The sequence below is a fragment of the Corvus hawaiiensis genome, chromosome 16, assembly GCF_020740725.1.
Source record: "Corvus hawaiiensis isolate bCorHaw1 chromosome 16, bCorHaw1.pri.cur, whole genome shotgun sequence".
Taxonomy (NCBI): Eukaryota; Metazoa; Chordata; class Aves; order Passeriformes; family Corvidae; genus Corvus; species Corvus hawaiiensis.
This window is the reverse complement of record NC_063228.1, coordinates 4,256,384-4,272,714: the sequence shown is the minus strand read 5'-3', so window position 1 is coordinate 4,272,714 and position 16,331 is coordinate 4,256,384. Positions and strand designations below refer to the sequence as shown.

Below are 16,331 nucleotides of genomic sequence, written 5' to 3'. Positions count from 1 at the left end.
AGAAAATTTCTAAGTGCCCAGCACAGCTAGTCATTTGAACAGGGAACACGAGGCAAAATCTGGTCTTAGAAAACTGAGCTACAGCTCCAACATGAACTCGATGTTCTTTTTCTGCTTTGTAAAACAGAATTTTGTAGAAGTTGGGGTGGAGGCACACTGCACTTCTCATCTGCGGGGAAGAAATAATGTCCTCTTTCCACACTCCTTAAATCTCAATAGAAGAATGTGAATTCAATCTTTAAAAAAATAAAAATTAAAGACGCAACCATGATAACTTTCATTGCTACCACACTTTCAGGAGTGCAGCAGCCGCAGCTCAGCCACTCAGGGATTCCCCAGGAAGGTCAGCACTCTGAGATGAGTGCCACCAGGAGCCACCCTAAGAACAGCAGCGGGAGAAACACAACCCTGGCTCGCTCTCCATGTCTGCACCAGACTCTTTCCTACTGGCAATGAATGCCATGAGGCTCCCCTTCACCATCCACTCCTGGGGAGGATTCCCAGCACAGGAGCCCCCTCCAGAAAAACTTGCCCTGTCCCTGCCAGCTCTCTCCCATGGGCAGCTGTTTCACACCAGCTGCTCCTCTCACTCCAGAGATGCCATGGACAAGGCCACCCCTCACCTCTGAGCCTGAGTGTCACTGCTGGTTCCAGCCACAGTCCTGAATGTCTCCTAGTTGTTGTCCTCAGGGGCTGGGAGGCACACTGGACACGGCATTCGGGATCCCACGAGGAGGTCACCAAGCCCAGTATTTGAACTGCAAGGATAAAAGAGAAAGCATAAGAGGGAGTTTCATCAGAGGGGATAAAAGCCTGACTGATGGCTTGATTAACACCAAGCCATCCCAGGGACAGAACAGCTGCTTAAGCCATGGATCAAACACAGAGACACAGGGACCAAAGGGGAAGGGGAAGAAGACCACAGGGAGGTCCAAATGACAGCAGCTGCTCAACAGAGTAACTAAAAGGGAAAAGAAATCCACTTGCCAGTGGAAGAGGGACTGTGAGAAATGCTGGAAGGGGACCTGGGACTGAAGTAGAAAGAATGGGACAAATGCCAGACAGGGATGGAAAAAGATGCAAGGAAGATGGACAGCTCTGGGCATGCCCAGGGCAGATGGTACAAAACATCAATGCAGAGCTCCTGGAGGAGTGAGGAGCCACTGCCACCAGCAGCACCAGCCACCCAGCACGTGCAGGTTTTAACAAGCTTAATAATCCTTTTTACACCTGAAGATTGGTCTCATAAACGTCTTTTTAAATCTTAGGTGCGATTTTATTGCTCTCAGTGGTCAGTTCCCACACCCTTGTTGTTTTTCTATTACTTTTGGATGCCTGGCTGGCCAAGGCTCTCTCTGCTTCCCACTGCTGTCAGTTCCTGCTCACCTGTGCTGCCAAACAACCAGTACAGCAAGAAGAAGTGACACTGAGTGTAACAGTGCTCATCTTTGTGATATTCAATGTCTTATTTTATTATCATCTACACAGTAACAATAATAGCAATATTAGTGACAACCATTTTGTTACTCCTCCTGTTAGTAATATTCAGACATGACCTAAGAGGTATTTCAGAAAGACAGCACAAATCCAGTGCAAGATCCAGGAGAATGGGGCAGTTAATTAAATGTCAGAGTGATGGGCAGAGCTGGGACAAGCCTGGAACAATATCAGAGAGCTGGACAACCTCTGACAAGCACAGGGAGATGGATGGATCTGGGACATGTCCCAGACCTCTCCCTCAGCAGAGGCAGAACCCTCCTACCCACACACATCTTTAAACACAACATTGTTCCCTCTCTGTCACTGCTTCATTGACTTATGCAGGTGAGGAAATTTGCTGGGGAAAGCTGCCTTCCAAGCCATCACTGATCACAGCCTGATCTAGTGACATTTTAATACCTCCAAATGGTGCAAAGGGAATAAAGAGCCCCATTGAAAACGACAGTGTCTTAGAAGTGTGTTTTACCAGCATATGTGTGAACTCACAGCACGTAGGGGTTTATTTTGCAAAAGATTTCTTCTCCTTTTTCCAAACTAGACATTCATAAGAGAGGCAGGTGGTGGCCAGGGAATATGGAGAGAGAATGGCAGCCGGAGGGTGTTCCAAAACTCCAAGAATATTAGAGAAAAAAAGGAAGCCTGTGACAGATACCGGGCAATCTGTAAGCCATCAGGAAGAGTGGAGAGCATAACAGACTAATCAATCAGGCAGACAAGGGTGAAGTGTCACAGGGAGGCAATAGGTAGTTGGAGGTCAGTTATGAAATATAATCTCTAAATTGGAAGGAGAAGGGCAGCAGCACAAGAACAGTGACAGGTGTTTGAATGCAGGTAGGTGAACGTTGGATTGGTGATTTCAAGGAGAGTGAATGTTGGATGGGAATATTATGGGAGTAAGGAAAAATAACCTGGTATTTTAGAGACAGGCACATATTCTGTGAAGTGAAAGGCTGAGCTGGCGAGACTTTAAAGTGTTGTTCAATTTCAGAAAATGCTGCTGGAAGACAGACGGTGGGGCTCCCTGGTGCTTGTTTCTCTGGGTTTCCAGACAAAGTTTGTTAGGTTAGAAGCAAAAAAAAAAAAAAAAGTAATGCTTTTCCTAAACCTAAGTCCTGCAAATAACAGCTGGGATCTGAAAGCCAGGCCAGATCCTTTCTAGTTGGTGCTTTCTCATCAGCATGAGTAATCTCTAATCTAGTTAGCAGAGATGCAGGGAAGTTGCACACTGCCACGCATGAGAAGACAGGGATTCTGCAGGTGAATTTAATTACTCCTTCCACAGAGAAAGTGGGAGTCAATAAGGCACCACTCACGCTCCATTAGCTACCTGGGCTGCACAGGCCCGACAGGAAACCAGACAGCATCATTTACTGCTCTTTCTAAGCAAAGCAGGAACAGCAGCATTACACCCAAACATGAAGTAATTTCTACCAACACTTTTCTGACATTACAAAGATGTCACGAAGTCCTTCTAAGAACAGTTAGACCCAAGCAATTAGAGCTAAATGAACAATTTCTAATGAATAATCGTTTGACAAACTTCACCTCATTTTATGCTCACAAAACATTCACACACAGATTGCAAAGTCCTCACATTTCTTTGTCAATGGATATAACTTGCTGGTTTTTTCCACTGAGCAAATAGCAATGTAACAGTTCATTGAAAAATCAACATTCAAGCACAGGCTGGGTGGATGGGTTATGCCAGACGCGTGGTGCCGTTCCTCCAGTTCTTCCAATGGGTGAGGGATTGGAGCAGCTCCAAAAAATGCAAATCAGGACTGTTCCCTCTCGTGTTTGAAATTCCCTTTTGTCAAATCTGTCAGTGCTGGAGCACATTGACTGGACTGAGCCATGGATATGGGCAGTGTGGGAAGGGAGCCAGCTGCGGTTCCTCTACAACTGATGGTGAGGGCCAGGTATCATCAAAGCCACTGGAGAGGTAGACACCAAGGACACACTGGAGAACCTGGAGACGTTAAGATGATGACCCCAACTCCCTTAAACCCTTAAAACCACCTGCTTTACTCTCTGCGCCCAGTGCTGGCCAGGGCACAGGTGAGCAGCCCAGGAAGTGGAAGCACTGGTGAGGCTGGACCAAGGCTGGCCAGCTGAGCTGCTGGTGGGCTGGAGAAGCTGAGAACAATGTGTGCTGTAACATGCAGGGGCATAAGAGAATGTGGGGCAATAAATCAGGCTCTCAAAGCAGAGCATATTAAGAGATCAATGGGACAGACATTAGACCAAAGGAGCAAACTCCAGAGAGACAGGAGCAATTCTTTTCCTCCTGCTTCTCCTCCATCGCTAAGGACTTTTTTTCCCCATTTAATACCATTCTCATTGTTTTTAAATGAACAGCAAAGACGGTGGGTTCCACATGGCATTAGCAATGTGTTTGTGAAAAGAAAAATGACTGGCTCCTAGCAGGATTTGATAAAAGCCTCTCCAAGTTCTGAGTGATTTACAGCTGGAGAAAACAAACACGGACTGATACAAATGCAGAGAGAGGCAGAGCCGGCACCGACATCCAGGTACACTCAATTACCAATTCATCAGCCCAAGTGAACTTGAAGGGCTTTTCAAACTCTACACGGCTCGAAATTAAAGTAAATCTTTAGATGGATAACGTTCTGCAGTGGGGGAGAAGAAGACTAATTTGTTGATCCTCAGCTCAGGAGCCCTGGCCTTTCATGGGCAAAGGGCCACGGGAAAGGGGTGCAGGTGGCAGCTCCCACTCCCCACGTGGGACCAGGGAATGGTCCAAACATCAGGATGATCTTCATACACTGTTGCAAAGCTGTCAGCACACAGCTCTACCTCTCTCCTTACCGTGCCAGTCCCCAAACACCCTCTTTTTCCTTGTCTCTACTAAAAACTTTGCTTTCACCTGCCCTGGGGGGTAATCATGGCAAAGCTGTGAAAGAAACCAGTTTTTTGTTCACTGGATGAACTAAAAAAAAAAAAGGAAAAAAATCACTCCACAGTGACCCCAAATTGGAATTGTCCAGGCTTTCCACAGGAGAAAAAAAAAAAAATCTATATATAAAAAGATAAATATCTATGGTCAAACAATAGTTTAATTCAATCTGAAACTAAGTCATAGGGATTGTCAGTTTTCCCTCCATCCCCTGCCCAGAAACCCGTTTTTTCACAAGAAGAGATGGTTTACAGCTTCCCAGCTCCATGCTCCCGCAGCACTGACACAGCCACAGTGTTTGATATCCTCCCCTGTTCCATGAAGCTCCTCCGTGCTGGGGCACGGGGCCCTTCAGTGCTATTCTGATACAAACTCCGAGGCAGCTGGGGGTAGGAACAGAGGGAGTCTGGCTGCTGAGAGACTGCAGGGATCTCTTTGTTAGTTGTTCATGCAGAAACTGTTTTGATTTCAGTGTCTAATTGATATCTTGGGGAAATCTTAGCAAAAGACAGTGCAGCCTGCCCAGACCCCACCTGTGTGTGCTCAGTTGAGGGGCCCCGCGCTGCCAGTGCTGATGGAGCCCCAAGGCTGTGGGGCTGTCCCTGTTCCCATGCTCCACATCCTCGTCCCACAGGTTTGGAGAGCTGAACCAGCATGGGAGCCCTGGGGCAGCTGGAAGGGTGGGTGCTGAGCTCCACTGCTGCTCAAATTTTTGGCAGAGAGGAGACTTTGGAGAGTTCTGTGCCGTGATATCTGTTCATCAGCAAGGAGAGCTGTGTCAGCCTCCAGTCTCACTGGGGAGTAGGGACTGCCTGCATCCCTGTGGAAGCTGCCAGCATCATGCCTCCTCCTGCCAGAAGCAGCACCAAGCCCTTAATTTTCCACTGGATATCAGCCCTCCTCTTTCCTCTGGCCTCCTCCAAAGACAGCAGCCATCGCTCACACATGCAGCTCCAAGGCTGGCTCTGCACTATTTAAAAGCACAGCAGGTATTTTAATTATTCACGTCAAGCGTGCCTTGCTTGCTAACGACTCTCTGAAGCTGTCATAGCTGCACGGGCTGGAGCAGAGCCCTGCCACCAGCTTCCCATGGCCTGGCCTTGGGGCAAAGCCTGGGTCTGCAAAACAACCAGGATCCAGTGCTGTCACTGAGGGCAGAGGTGGCACGGGGACACTTGGGTGAGGAGCACGCTGGCAGACCTGTCCGGTCCCATGGGCACTTGCCCACTCAGGCCATTGTCCAACCTCCTGCCTGGCACCTTGCATCCTCCAGACCAGGGGTATCAGCCAAATGCTTTGCTATTACTGTGAGCTGCTGTGCCCCACACTGATAGATTAGCTCTTGTCATATTTTAAGGGCACTGGAATTACCAAAATGCAAGGAAACTGAGGGGTACTTGTACAGCACAGCTGGGAGGCTTCAGATGAAGACACTGGAGGGGATGACACACTTCCTTGTTGCCTTGAGCTGCTCCCAGGGTTTGATGCAAGGAGCTGCTTTGGAAATCAAGCCCTTGCCACCCTGCAGCAATGTCTTTATTTGCTTCTTCCTTCCCAGTACCACCAAAACTATTTGCTGCAATAGCATCACTCTAATTCTTAGAGACATTAGGAAAAGGTTCTTTGCCTGGAGGGTGTTTGGGCACTGGAACAGGCTCCCCCAGGGAAGTGATTGCAGCTCCAAGCCTACCAGAGTTCAAGAAAAGTTTGGACGATGCACTCAGGTGCCTAGTGTGATTCTTGGGGTTGGTTGTCTTTAGCAGGGCCAGGAGCTGGACTCAATGACCCTTTTGGACCCCTGCCAACTCAGGATATTCTATGATTCTGTGATTCTGACCCACCTCCCTCCTTGGCAGAACAAGCTCAGCTTTTTCGAGGTAAATAGGTGCAGAAAGAAGGATGGTGTCCCACCCTCACAGCTGGAAGGAAGATAACTTGTGTTGAAGGAAGCCAGGTTCACCCCAGGCTCACAGAGGCTTTTCTCAGCTCTAGAGTGCAGGTGAGGGGCAGAAACAGGCATCCCACGTGCAGAAGCATCAGGGCTGTGGGTTCCTTCATTTCTACCCCACTGAGTCTCAATTAAATGTGAGCTTCCTTTAGGGACCTCAGGATTTCTATCTGAAGTTGATCTGTTTTCTTGGATGTTCCTCTCAGTTATTTCTCTTATTTCTGGTAATTAAGAGGCTTTTCTTCCCTGCCTTTGCTCACCATTACCTCAAGGCAAATTTGGAGGATTTCCAGGAATATTCAGGACCTGCTTTCCCCCACCTCAAGGTGAGCAAGAGCCTCATCATGGGTAACCCTGAGCTCCAGGACTCTTCTCTAGCAGGAACTCCCCATGGGCAAAGCCTGAGAGCAGAGAGGGCCCCACAAAAGCACATCCCCTGGCTGAAGAGCCGGGCTCTTCAAGCCTCCTGGACCATCAGAACCAGCCCCTCTCTTTTAAACTGTGTTTTTTAATGCTAATTTCCACCACATGCCCAATTCGAAGCTCTAATAATGAACAACTGCTTTCTTCCTTTCCTTCTGATTTCATATTCATGAGTCAGGGTTTCCTGGCACTAAACGTAAATGCTAAACGGAAATCGCAGCACAGTGACACGTCTGTGTAGCTTCACTGTCCATTTATTTGCCTTTTCAAAGAGCTGCTGTGTTAAGCAAACATCTCTGCCTGGATTCTATCTGGAGGAGTTTGTCTGGTACGGCATGGTGCCTGCCGGGGTGGGGGAAGCGACTCGGTGTGATGGTGTCTCGCAGCTCTGTTTTTGCTTCAGGGTACTTCTCGTACAATGGTTTGAGCTCGGTGAATATCTCAACCTTTTCTGGAATATTTGCTTGAATCTTGGCAGGATGTGTTCAGCTCTGACACAGCGAGGGATGAAGCAGGGAACTCCCCGAGAGAAACACATCCATTGCTTTGGCTCGGACTCCACCAAGGGCTCCTGCAGGCAGCAGTGGGCAGATGTCTTGGCAGGGGAGGCAAAGAGGCACCTGTAACATCACTGGCCAAATTATTTTTTCTGGCAACTGGAAAATCCACATACAAATGAAAAAAAAAACCTAAAACCCAAACATTTCAGGATTCATCCAAACTTACTGCCGTCTTCCAAAAGACATCTTGAAAAAGGGAATGTTTTCTATTAGCAATATTGGTCACTATGTTTTTCAAGAACTTTCCTTGAAGACTGTGCTTCCATGTTGAATTGAATTTTTAAAGCAGCAAGGTCAAAAATAATCTAAAAAAAGTCAAAGGAATTGAATCTTTATCTATTTCAAGGCAAGCAGAGATGTTCTTCTCTGCAGAGATGCCAAAGGTGTGTCATTTCCAAACTTTTTAACCTGCTTGGGATGGAAGCTTTAGGCACACACATTGGCACCCTGAAGTCTCCTCTCCACCAGCTCACCCTGTCCGTGGAGTAACACATCTGCCCACCTCTGCCAGGGAACCATTTGTCCCCTTGGAGACATCATCATCCCCACATATCTGCTCTGCAATCAAATAGGAACAGGAATCACTGTCCCTGGAGCAAGGACAACCACTTGGGGCTGGAGCTGGGCTGTGCTGGCCACTGCTCACTGTCTGGTCTCTTCATGGGAACACCAGCTGAAAGTGGCTTTGCCCTAAGTTCCGGGCTGGGAAGTGGAGCAGCCAACATCCAAGTACTCTGGATTGTTCTGCCAGCTTTGCTCCTGCATTGGTCACCTCCATGGGGCAAGGTGGGCAGTGAGGAACTGCAGCAGTGGATGTGGGAACTGGCAACTCCAGCTCTTTGGTTGTCCAATGCTGGAAGCTTTCCCTCCTCTCAGCTGCCTCCACTGTGGTTTCCTTCTCCAAGGCTCTGTGGATGCTCCTTATGGTCTTGGTGCTCTGTTGCCTTCTGCAGTCATCCATTGCCTTTCCATGTCTGCCTTTCCCCAAATGCTTTAACAAATGAGCTCACAGGAAGGCAAGGGAGATGAGAGATGAATTTCAGACCATGACAAATGAACTCACAAATGGGAGTGTTTGCAACCACCATCTGAAGAGCTGTGCTCCTGCTCGTGGAGAATATCATGTGTGGCATATGTTCAATCAAAGTAATCAATGGGGACCACATTTTGAATATTATCTACATGCAACAGACTCCTTGGGAGGAAATTATGCAGCAATATTTAATGGTGGCAATGATTCAGCAAGTAATAGAAAGAAATATTCCTCAAAATACCATCAACTTCTCATGGATAACTCCCAGATGGGACTGAGGGTAAAAACCCTTTCATTAAAAAGCTATTCAGTTATGGTAAAACTGCCATATGTGGCTCACTGAGATTCTGATTGTCAGTGACTTCAGCTTGAAAGCTGCTGTGAAATCAGAAAACTACTTCCCATTTGAACAGGGGGGTGGAAATCGGTCCTTAGGGACCTGAAAGCACGGCTCGATCTCACGCAGCTGAAGGTGTCTTACAGCTGGATGTCTAGGTTAAGGTAATTGTCTAGACTTCTTTTATCATCAGTGAGCAGAGAGACGTGCACCAACCCCCAGAGAGTGATTCATTCTTCCTGTCTTAAACATCTATTTTTGGATGGGATGAATTACACTCTGGAGGTGTTCAACTTTCTCCACTGACTGTGGAGTCCAGATGATGAACTTGGCCAGGACACTTCACCTTTCTAGTGCTAGAACAGGGAGTGCTCCACCAGAGAAGACAACTCAAGTTGTGCCAGTAGTGGTGGTAGGTTGGGAGCAGTTGGCCAACACCTTGTGAACAGACACAAGAGAAGCAGTTCCCTCAGCAGACGGGATATGAAGGAGGGGAAATCATCATAAGCACAGTTATGGTAGTGATCTCAGTATTTGAAAAAGACCTGAGGACATGAGGGTGCCTGATTATCTCATCTAGTTCTTTTATGTCATGCAAAAGGTACAGATTACATCCAATTGCTTTCTAAGTGTGACCTGAAAGTTGTAATTTTGCAGCCCTGGGAGGAAAGCAGGGACTGGTGTCTCAACTGAGAGCAGCCTTTCTAAAAGACCAAGCCTTTTAGTGATCTTGGGTTTTCCTGAGATTAGCAATTCCAAACTTCTACAAACCAACAATTTGTTTCTGAGACATCAGCTGTATCCTTGTACCCACCTTCCCAGTTTTGAACAGCCATGTCTTGCAATTTTAAGTGTTTGGTTACAACCTTGAGAGCTATTTTGCAGACAGAAGGTTTCATGTCTCTGTTTTGCTGTAGTCCAGGGTCAACGCTAATAACCTGCACTGCAAAAATAATCCTACTGTGTTCTAGGAGGCTTCTTGCCATATGTCTTCCATAAATAAATGAGATTATTACCTTCCATGACTTCACTGGGAGCCAGTTTTGGTCCTCTCAGAAGACCAAGTTCTTAGTGCCATCTAAGCTTTTAGATTTTAGAGCCATCTAAGCCACCTCTTCGAGCCATCCTGCCAAAACCTCTCCAGATTCCACCTCTGCTATATAACATGGGGCAGGTTATCTGTGCAAAACCCAGGACTCGGGATCCAGCAACTCTACAGAAAAACCAGACACTGCCATTTCAAAGATCAACATGAGAAAACCAAATAGGGAACTAAATGTCAGGAGAAGTCACCAGAGGAAGGCCAGGCTGCCATCCGTAAACAGCTTTCCAAAGGAAATGTTTGCAACTGGTTCTGAGCGGGGCACACAAATTGCAAAAAGCATATCAGAACCCTACTCCAAAGCCATCCAGTGTGGGGGAAGAGTTGGGAGTGTTAATTCACCAGGAGAAAGAGATTTGTGCTCTTTCCTGGGGCGTGCTACTGCAGGAATAGGATGCAGCTGATGGCAAAAAGCCAATGGCCAGAAGCCAAAGGGTTCCTTGGGGGCCAGGGAAATGCCTTGGAGACTTCAGTTCCCTGCACCAATTGGCTTACACCTGTCAAAAAAAAATTCCCAGTATTTTTTCCTGACTCATCTGGAAAATCAAGATGGATCATCCATATTTAGCAGGCTATTCACTGTGCTCATGGGAACGTGTTCAAGGCAAGGTAGAGCAGGACCTTCAGTTCACAGTGTGATACCAAAAGTAACGCAGACATGTGAAGGGAGCATCCATCTGTCTATCCAGAAACATGGAACACACAGGATTCTTAGAGCCTAAGAGATATAAATTAGCCTCCTGTCAATTGAACAGATTCACTTAACAATATCAGTCCAGCAGGACAGATACCAATGCTTGGTTTCTCCTTTTTGACTTGTTTTCTCTTTTCCTGCCTGCTTCAACCACTGAGTTTCCTGGGGCAAATCTCTACATCTCTGCCTCAATTTTCCTCTACTTAAGAACAGATTAATGTGACAGCAAAGTGTTGGAGATCTCTTAAGGAAAGCCACTGCATGAGAGATTTTTCTATTTTAAATTGTGAAAAGTGCTAGCCAAATGCTGGTTCTTAAATACAGCTGGTGAATATATAAGGAAAATTGATTTTTGCAGAAGACTACATCATTTAAGTGAAAAATCAATAATCATTTTCCATACTAGCATTTAAATATCTGAGCAAAAACACTCAAATAATGGCATCTTTTGGGTTCAGATTGTTCACTGGAAAGAAGGGAACACAAAATATTAGACTCAATATTATGTTGACAGAGAACACAAATGTCAGTTTGACCATCTTAGATAAGACATTTTAAAAGATATGAAATTAAATGACTCAGGATTACTCATGATGAAATCTTACATTAAGCAGTGAAAACTCTTATTTCAGGAGAATGTTTGGGATTGCTAACAATGCAAAGAAAATGCAGTTATAAAAAACCTGCCTCCCTTGATAAAGAAACACAGAGACAACAGGCTCCAAAGATGAACACTGTAACCCAAAAGCAGGACAGAATGCTAAAGAGTCTAACAGAAATCTCAATACATAATCAAGGGAAAAGGCAAAATCACAAATAAAAGTGGCCAAAGGAGACTTCCATGAAAGGGACAGCAACATAAAAGGGTTTGTCTTGCCTTATTACAAGGGAGTTTATACAAAGTACAAAAATATGGAAATTTTTCAGAACAAATGCAAAATTATTTTAATAAGAAGATGTAGCTCAGTTTGGAAAAAGACAAAAACAAAAAGCCCAGCATTACAGTATCATACCAATGGTCAGTGGGTTAAAACCCATGTAATTTCTGACAAAGGAATTAAATCTGACAGCAGGCTCTATAGTCAGGCAGCCCTGGTCAGGTGTTGGTTCACTTTCCCAGCAGAAAATTAAATTTCAACAAAGCTGAAATTTCTCATTACATGAATTAGTTCTGGGAAAATCACATTTTAAAAGAATTAGGAAATGTTTTGATGAATCAAACATTTCATTTGCAAGACTTCAGGAGAATTTTTCATTTCTATTTTTGTCATATAACAAAATCTTTAAACATTCATATCTAAATGACATTTATATTAACCTGAATTATATTTTAATAATAACTTAATATTCTATCTCAAATGCAACCAAATGTCAAAATCTTGTATTTTCCTGCAAGGTACAAATTTTTCTATTACCTCATTGCTAAATTTTCAGCCTTTCCAGCTATTTATTCCAGAACTTGTACTGTAACATACCAAAAAGGCAGACTCTTGAAACCCTTAGGAAAGCTGTTGTTATTCTAATGTGAAACAAAAGGAAATCTGTAAGCAAACATATCTGCAGCCCACAGCATCAGACCAAAATATGAGCATCAGGACTGTAAGTCTGCTAAACACCCTCCGAGGGCAGTGAACTGCATTCACTCAGCTTAGGTGAAGAAACAGGAATTTAAAAATACTTTTGGGTACAGGGACAGCACCTGACTTTGTAGAGCAGCCATTCTTTGTGAACCTTCCTCCTTTTCACCTCAGTTTGGTTTATATTTAGAAATGCTATAAATATCATCTGTTTAATCAAATGAAAAAAATGTTTTGATAGATCATTCACTCATTTATTCTCCCCAAAAGAAAGGCTGCCGATAAGACTCTCTGTTTTCACTGCATCTGTTCACTTGGCAGGAGAAAACAATTTCAATGGAAACATTGCAAAAACCTACCCTTTCTACCCAGATGCTCTATTTCCATATTTCTGATGCCCTCCTGCCTGCAACCACTTCCTTAGATTTACATGAATTAACCAGCGTAGGACAGATAGCAGACTACAAAGTGTTCATGGAGTAACGATCGCTTTTGATGATGACTTTGGAAGTTCAATGGAAAAGCTGTAATCTCTTGTCCATATACAAAAATAAACATTATGGGATGGGTTTAATACACCTAAAAGTTTCATCCCATACGGCGCTTTTACATAAGTTTCAGAATGAAACTGTAATGTAGAACAAAGTACACAGGTTCCAGCCAGGCAGCATTTGTATGAACTTCTTTCTTCATCATTTCCACTCATCTTCTGGGTTACTTCTGCAGCTATCCAACATTATTTTGGCACTTTAAAAAAATAGTGCAACCATAGCTATACAGGCCTTTTTTAATAATAAAACTTAATGAGTTAAAAATCAACCTCTCAACTCTATTTTTAGAGAAAACCAATATTAAGATTCATGTGAAAGCATGGACCAGAAGAACAACAGATATCTGGGAGGTAAATTAGGAATAATTTGTATCTAATGCAAACTGGAGATTCTTTCAACTTCTTTAGGTCTTTCCACGACCAAGCTAAAGGAATAAACCCACAAGGAAAATCTGCAGTACAAGCCCTGTTCTGGTTCATCAGACTTAATTGTACAGATTCAAAGTTTGTACAAAGCAAGGGAAATTAACCCTTTTGATCTCAGGGAACTGGCAAAAGATGCAACAAAATGCAATTTTCCACAATTATGATCCGTCTATTTTCTCCTAAAGCACAGTACTAGGAACACAGTCTTGAAGATTACACAAAGTACTTCGGATTTGTAAGATAATAATGATTATATGGTGCAGCCAGGGAGTAGGATTTTACCTATTATTACCGAGCTTAAAAGAGAGGTTCTAGCTCTGCAGATGTTTGATGGTAAATTCACAGTCTTCTGGAGCATAGTGGCAGGCAGGAGAGCAAAAAAAAAATATTTGTCGTTGTTTCTAGCCTGTTTTATAGCATCAAGTTCTAACTGCTGTCAAGATTTTTATAGACATCAAGGAATAGACGTAAAAGACAAAAAAAAAAAAAATCAGAAAAACAATGAAAATTAACTACAGTGAGAGTGTCCTTTTTGCCAATACCCCTTACCATGCAACTGTGCACTAACAGTCATACTGTACTAAACCATGTGACCAGGAGAATTCTGCAGTCACTAGATAAAAACTCCTGGTAAAATCCTTGCAAGATCTGAACTTAAAAATAAGCCATCAAGATAAAAGCAATTGCTTTCCAAATGGCCAGGCAAAAATGGATTGATACAACGTGATCAAGTAGCTATTGCATGTAATTTGATGGCAAGTCTGTATAAAACTTAATATAGCCTCTATTGTGCCTCCTCCAGATTGTGGTCTTGATGTAACTGGCTTGTCAGTAGTGCTGGAGAAACTGCAGTGGGGAAAGGAGCTCCCAACATGTAATTTGGTTTTGTCCTAAAATACAGACATATTGTCAGGAAATAGTAACTGTTACCAAAAATACTGCTGGAATGAAAAAGACTGTGTTTTTTCCAGTGGAAATAATCTTAGGAGAAGAAAATACCAAAATAGCCCACACTAAAGCACAAAGTCCCTGTAAGAAGAACGTGGCCTGATTCAGCAAAACAGGTAAGAATGTGTTCACGTCAAGGGAGTTCTGCCTTGAAATCACTCATCTGTTACAATTTTAAGTATGTTTATGTCCCCTTGAAGTCAGCTCAATGCAAAATGCTCCACTAAATTGGGTTGTAGCAGGGAACCTTCCCCTTCCCATGGCAGTTTGGAAGCTATGGCACCAAGTATTGGGAAAACAAAGACCTGAAAACGTAGTTCATCTGCAAAAAAACCCAAACTGAAGAGCTGTAAAGCTCTGCAACACCTTTTCCCTGCATAATTCACAGCAAGAGAGGAGCAGAGGAATGGATCATTTAAGATGGATCTGCTCTCTTGCATATGTTGATAACCCAAAGGGATGTTTTGGGTTTTTCCTTGTCCTGGAGCCAGCAGGGGGGACCAGAACCTCTTTGGACCCTCCTAGACACGGAAAACTGAAGTGTAGGGGCAGAATTAAAGGAATCAATTCTACTCCAACTCATGATCTTGTGTAGCCTTGACGCAGTTTGGAGGTCCCATACACTTTGTGTCATTCAGGTCTGAACTTCCACCAGTGGCCTCAGTGTGAGTGACTCTCCTGCCTCAAGGCAGCAGTTTGTGACCCTTCCTCAAACAGAAGTAGAACTGCTCTCACTGCGAGTCTTTAAAGACAGGTCCTTAAATATTTACCTCAGAATCTGGATTTTCATTTTTGGCTCTTTGATCTTTTAGTTCTTTTTTTTTTTCCCCCTCTTTACTCATTCTGGAGTATTTAGTCTCATCCCACAACTCCTGAGTGGATGTGTTAAGAATAAAATAACAACAAGGGGTGGGATTTTCCAAAGCACTCCGCATCGGCCTGACTCTATTCTCTTTGAAGTCAGCAGGAGTTTTATTACCAACTTCAGTGGGAGCAGTTAAGCCAATGCTACACATTGTGAACGTGCATATTCATGAAGCAAGTAGGATTTGCTAATGGGACATGGATTCAAAGGGCTGATAAGATTTTAGTGAAAAAGCTACTTGAAAAAGAAAACAAGTAGTTCCATGAGCACCAGAACTATGAAATCCTGCTTTCCTTGAGTTTGATTGACTTGGGCACCGAGAAGGGGCATGTGCTGATTGAAGTCCTTCCTGTGGGTGGGGTGCTGAGATTTGTGCTCTCTCCCAGATGGATTCACCGGCACCAAATAAAGTCTCAGCACAACATGGCAGCTTTTTCCTCAGTAGAAGTAGGGCATCTCTCTTCTACCTCTGCCTGCCTGCTCAAACCTTGAGGGAACTTGCTATTTTTGAGACTGCTACCCTCTATCAAATTCAGCTGGAGTTGGATAATGCACTTAAAAGTTGTGAGGCATATACACACAGGTATAAATACACTCCATGTGAGCATGAAATCCACGCTTTTGCAGGATCTGCAGGAAGGCATGTTAAGACTGCTCAGAATCAAGTTTTGAGGGAATGAAAAGATGGGTTCAGAGCAGCTGGTCAGCAAACAGCCTCAGATGGATGAACCACAACCCTCTGAGAATCTCAGCTATGGAGAAGGTGCTAAGAGAAGGGCAATCCTTGAGAAAAGGAGAGAACAATATGGTCCTTCAGAGGAATTAGAAAAATGGTTGCTGAGATAAAAATACCTTCCAGATAAGAAACTGACATATATAAATGTGACCAATTTGCTCAAAGTACTCAAAACGTCTCAAAAAATACAGAACTTGAAAGGGTGTCGAGTTTTTGAGCAATGGAGGCACTGCACTTCTGGAATGCCAGGGCGTTTCCATTCTGGAAAGCCAAAGCAGCTCTGACTGCACAAAGAAGATGAAAGGAAGCGGCAACACTGACTGGTCCCTTTGGCATCTGGGCTAAAACAACCCAAGAGGAAGACAGGGAGAGTTGGATACAGTCCCCAAACTCCTTTCATATGGGAATCCAGACTCCCAGGAACAAAGCCTGGCAATGGACCTTCCCTGCCAAGAGCAGCCCGTTGCCAGCCCAGGTGCTCACATGCACTGTCATTGCCTTTGGCACCAGGGATGTCCAAAGAAGAGGATCAATTCTCTCTCCACCCCACAATTTCCACACCGCTGACAACTCAGAAAACAATTCAAAAGGGAATTCAAAGGATCTGTTGAAATTCCAACGAGGAAATCTGAGTGAGTGAGCATATGTAAATAGAAAGAATGAGTAGCACATAATTACATCAAATTGTTACTTAGCAAGGGAAGTAAATAACCCA

The 16,331-nt window shown here is 44.2% G+C and overlaps 1 protein-coding gene across 4 annotated transcripts in view; it reads right to left on the bottom strand.

Moving 5' to 3' along the window:
- ELFN1 (extracellular leucine rich repeat and fibronectin type III domain containing 1) overlaps positions 1 to 16,331 on the bottom strand; it is a 103,231-nt gene that overhangs the window by 44,825 nt on the left and 42,075 nt on the right. For all 4 annotated transcript variants that reach the window (XR_007207103.1, XR_007207104.1, XM_048320879.1 and 1 more), the window contains exon 3: positions 624 to 758. The gene's annotated coding sequence lies outside the window, so the exon portion shown is untranslated. The remainder of the gene's footprint in view (positions 1 to 623; positions 759 to 16,331) is intronic.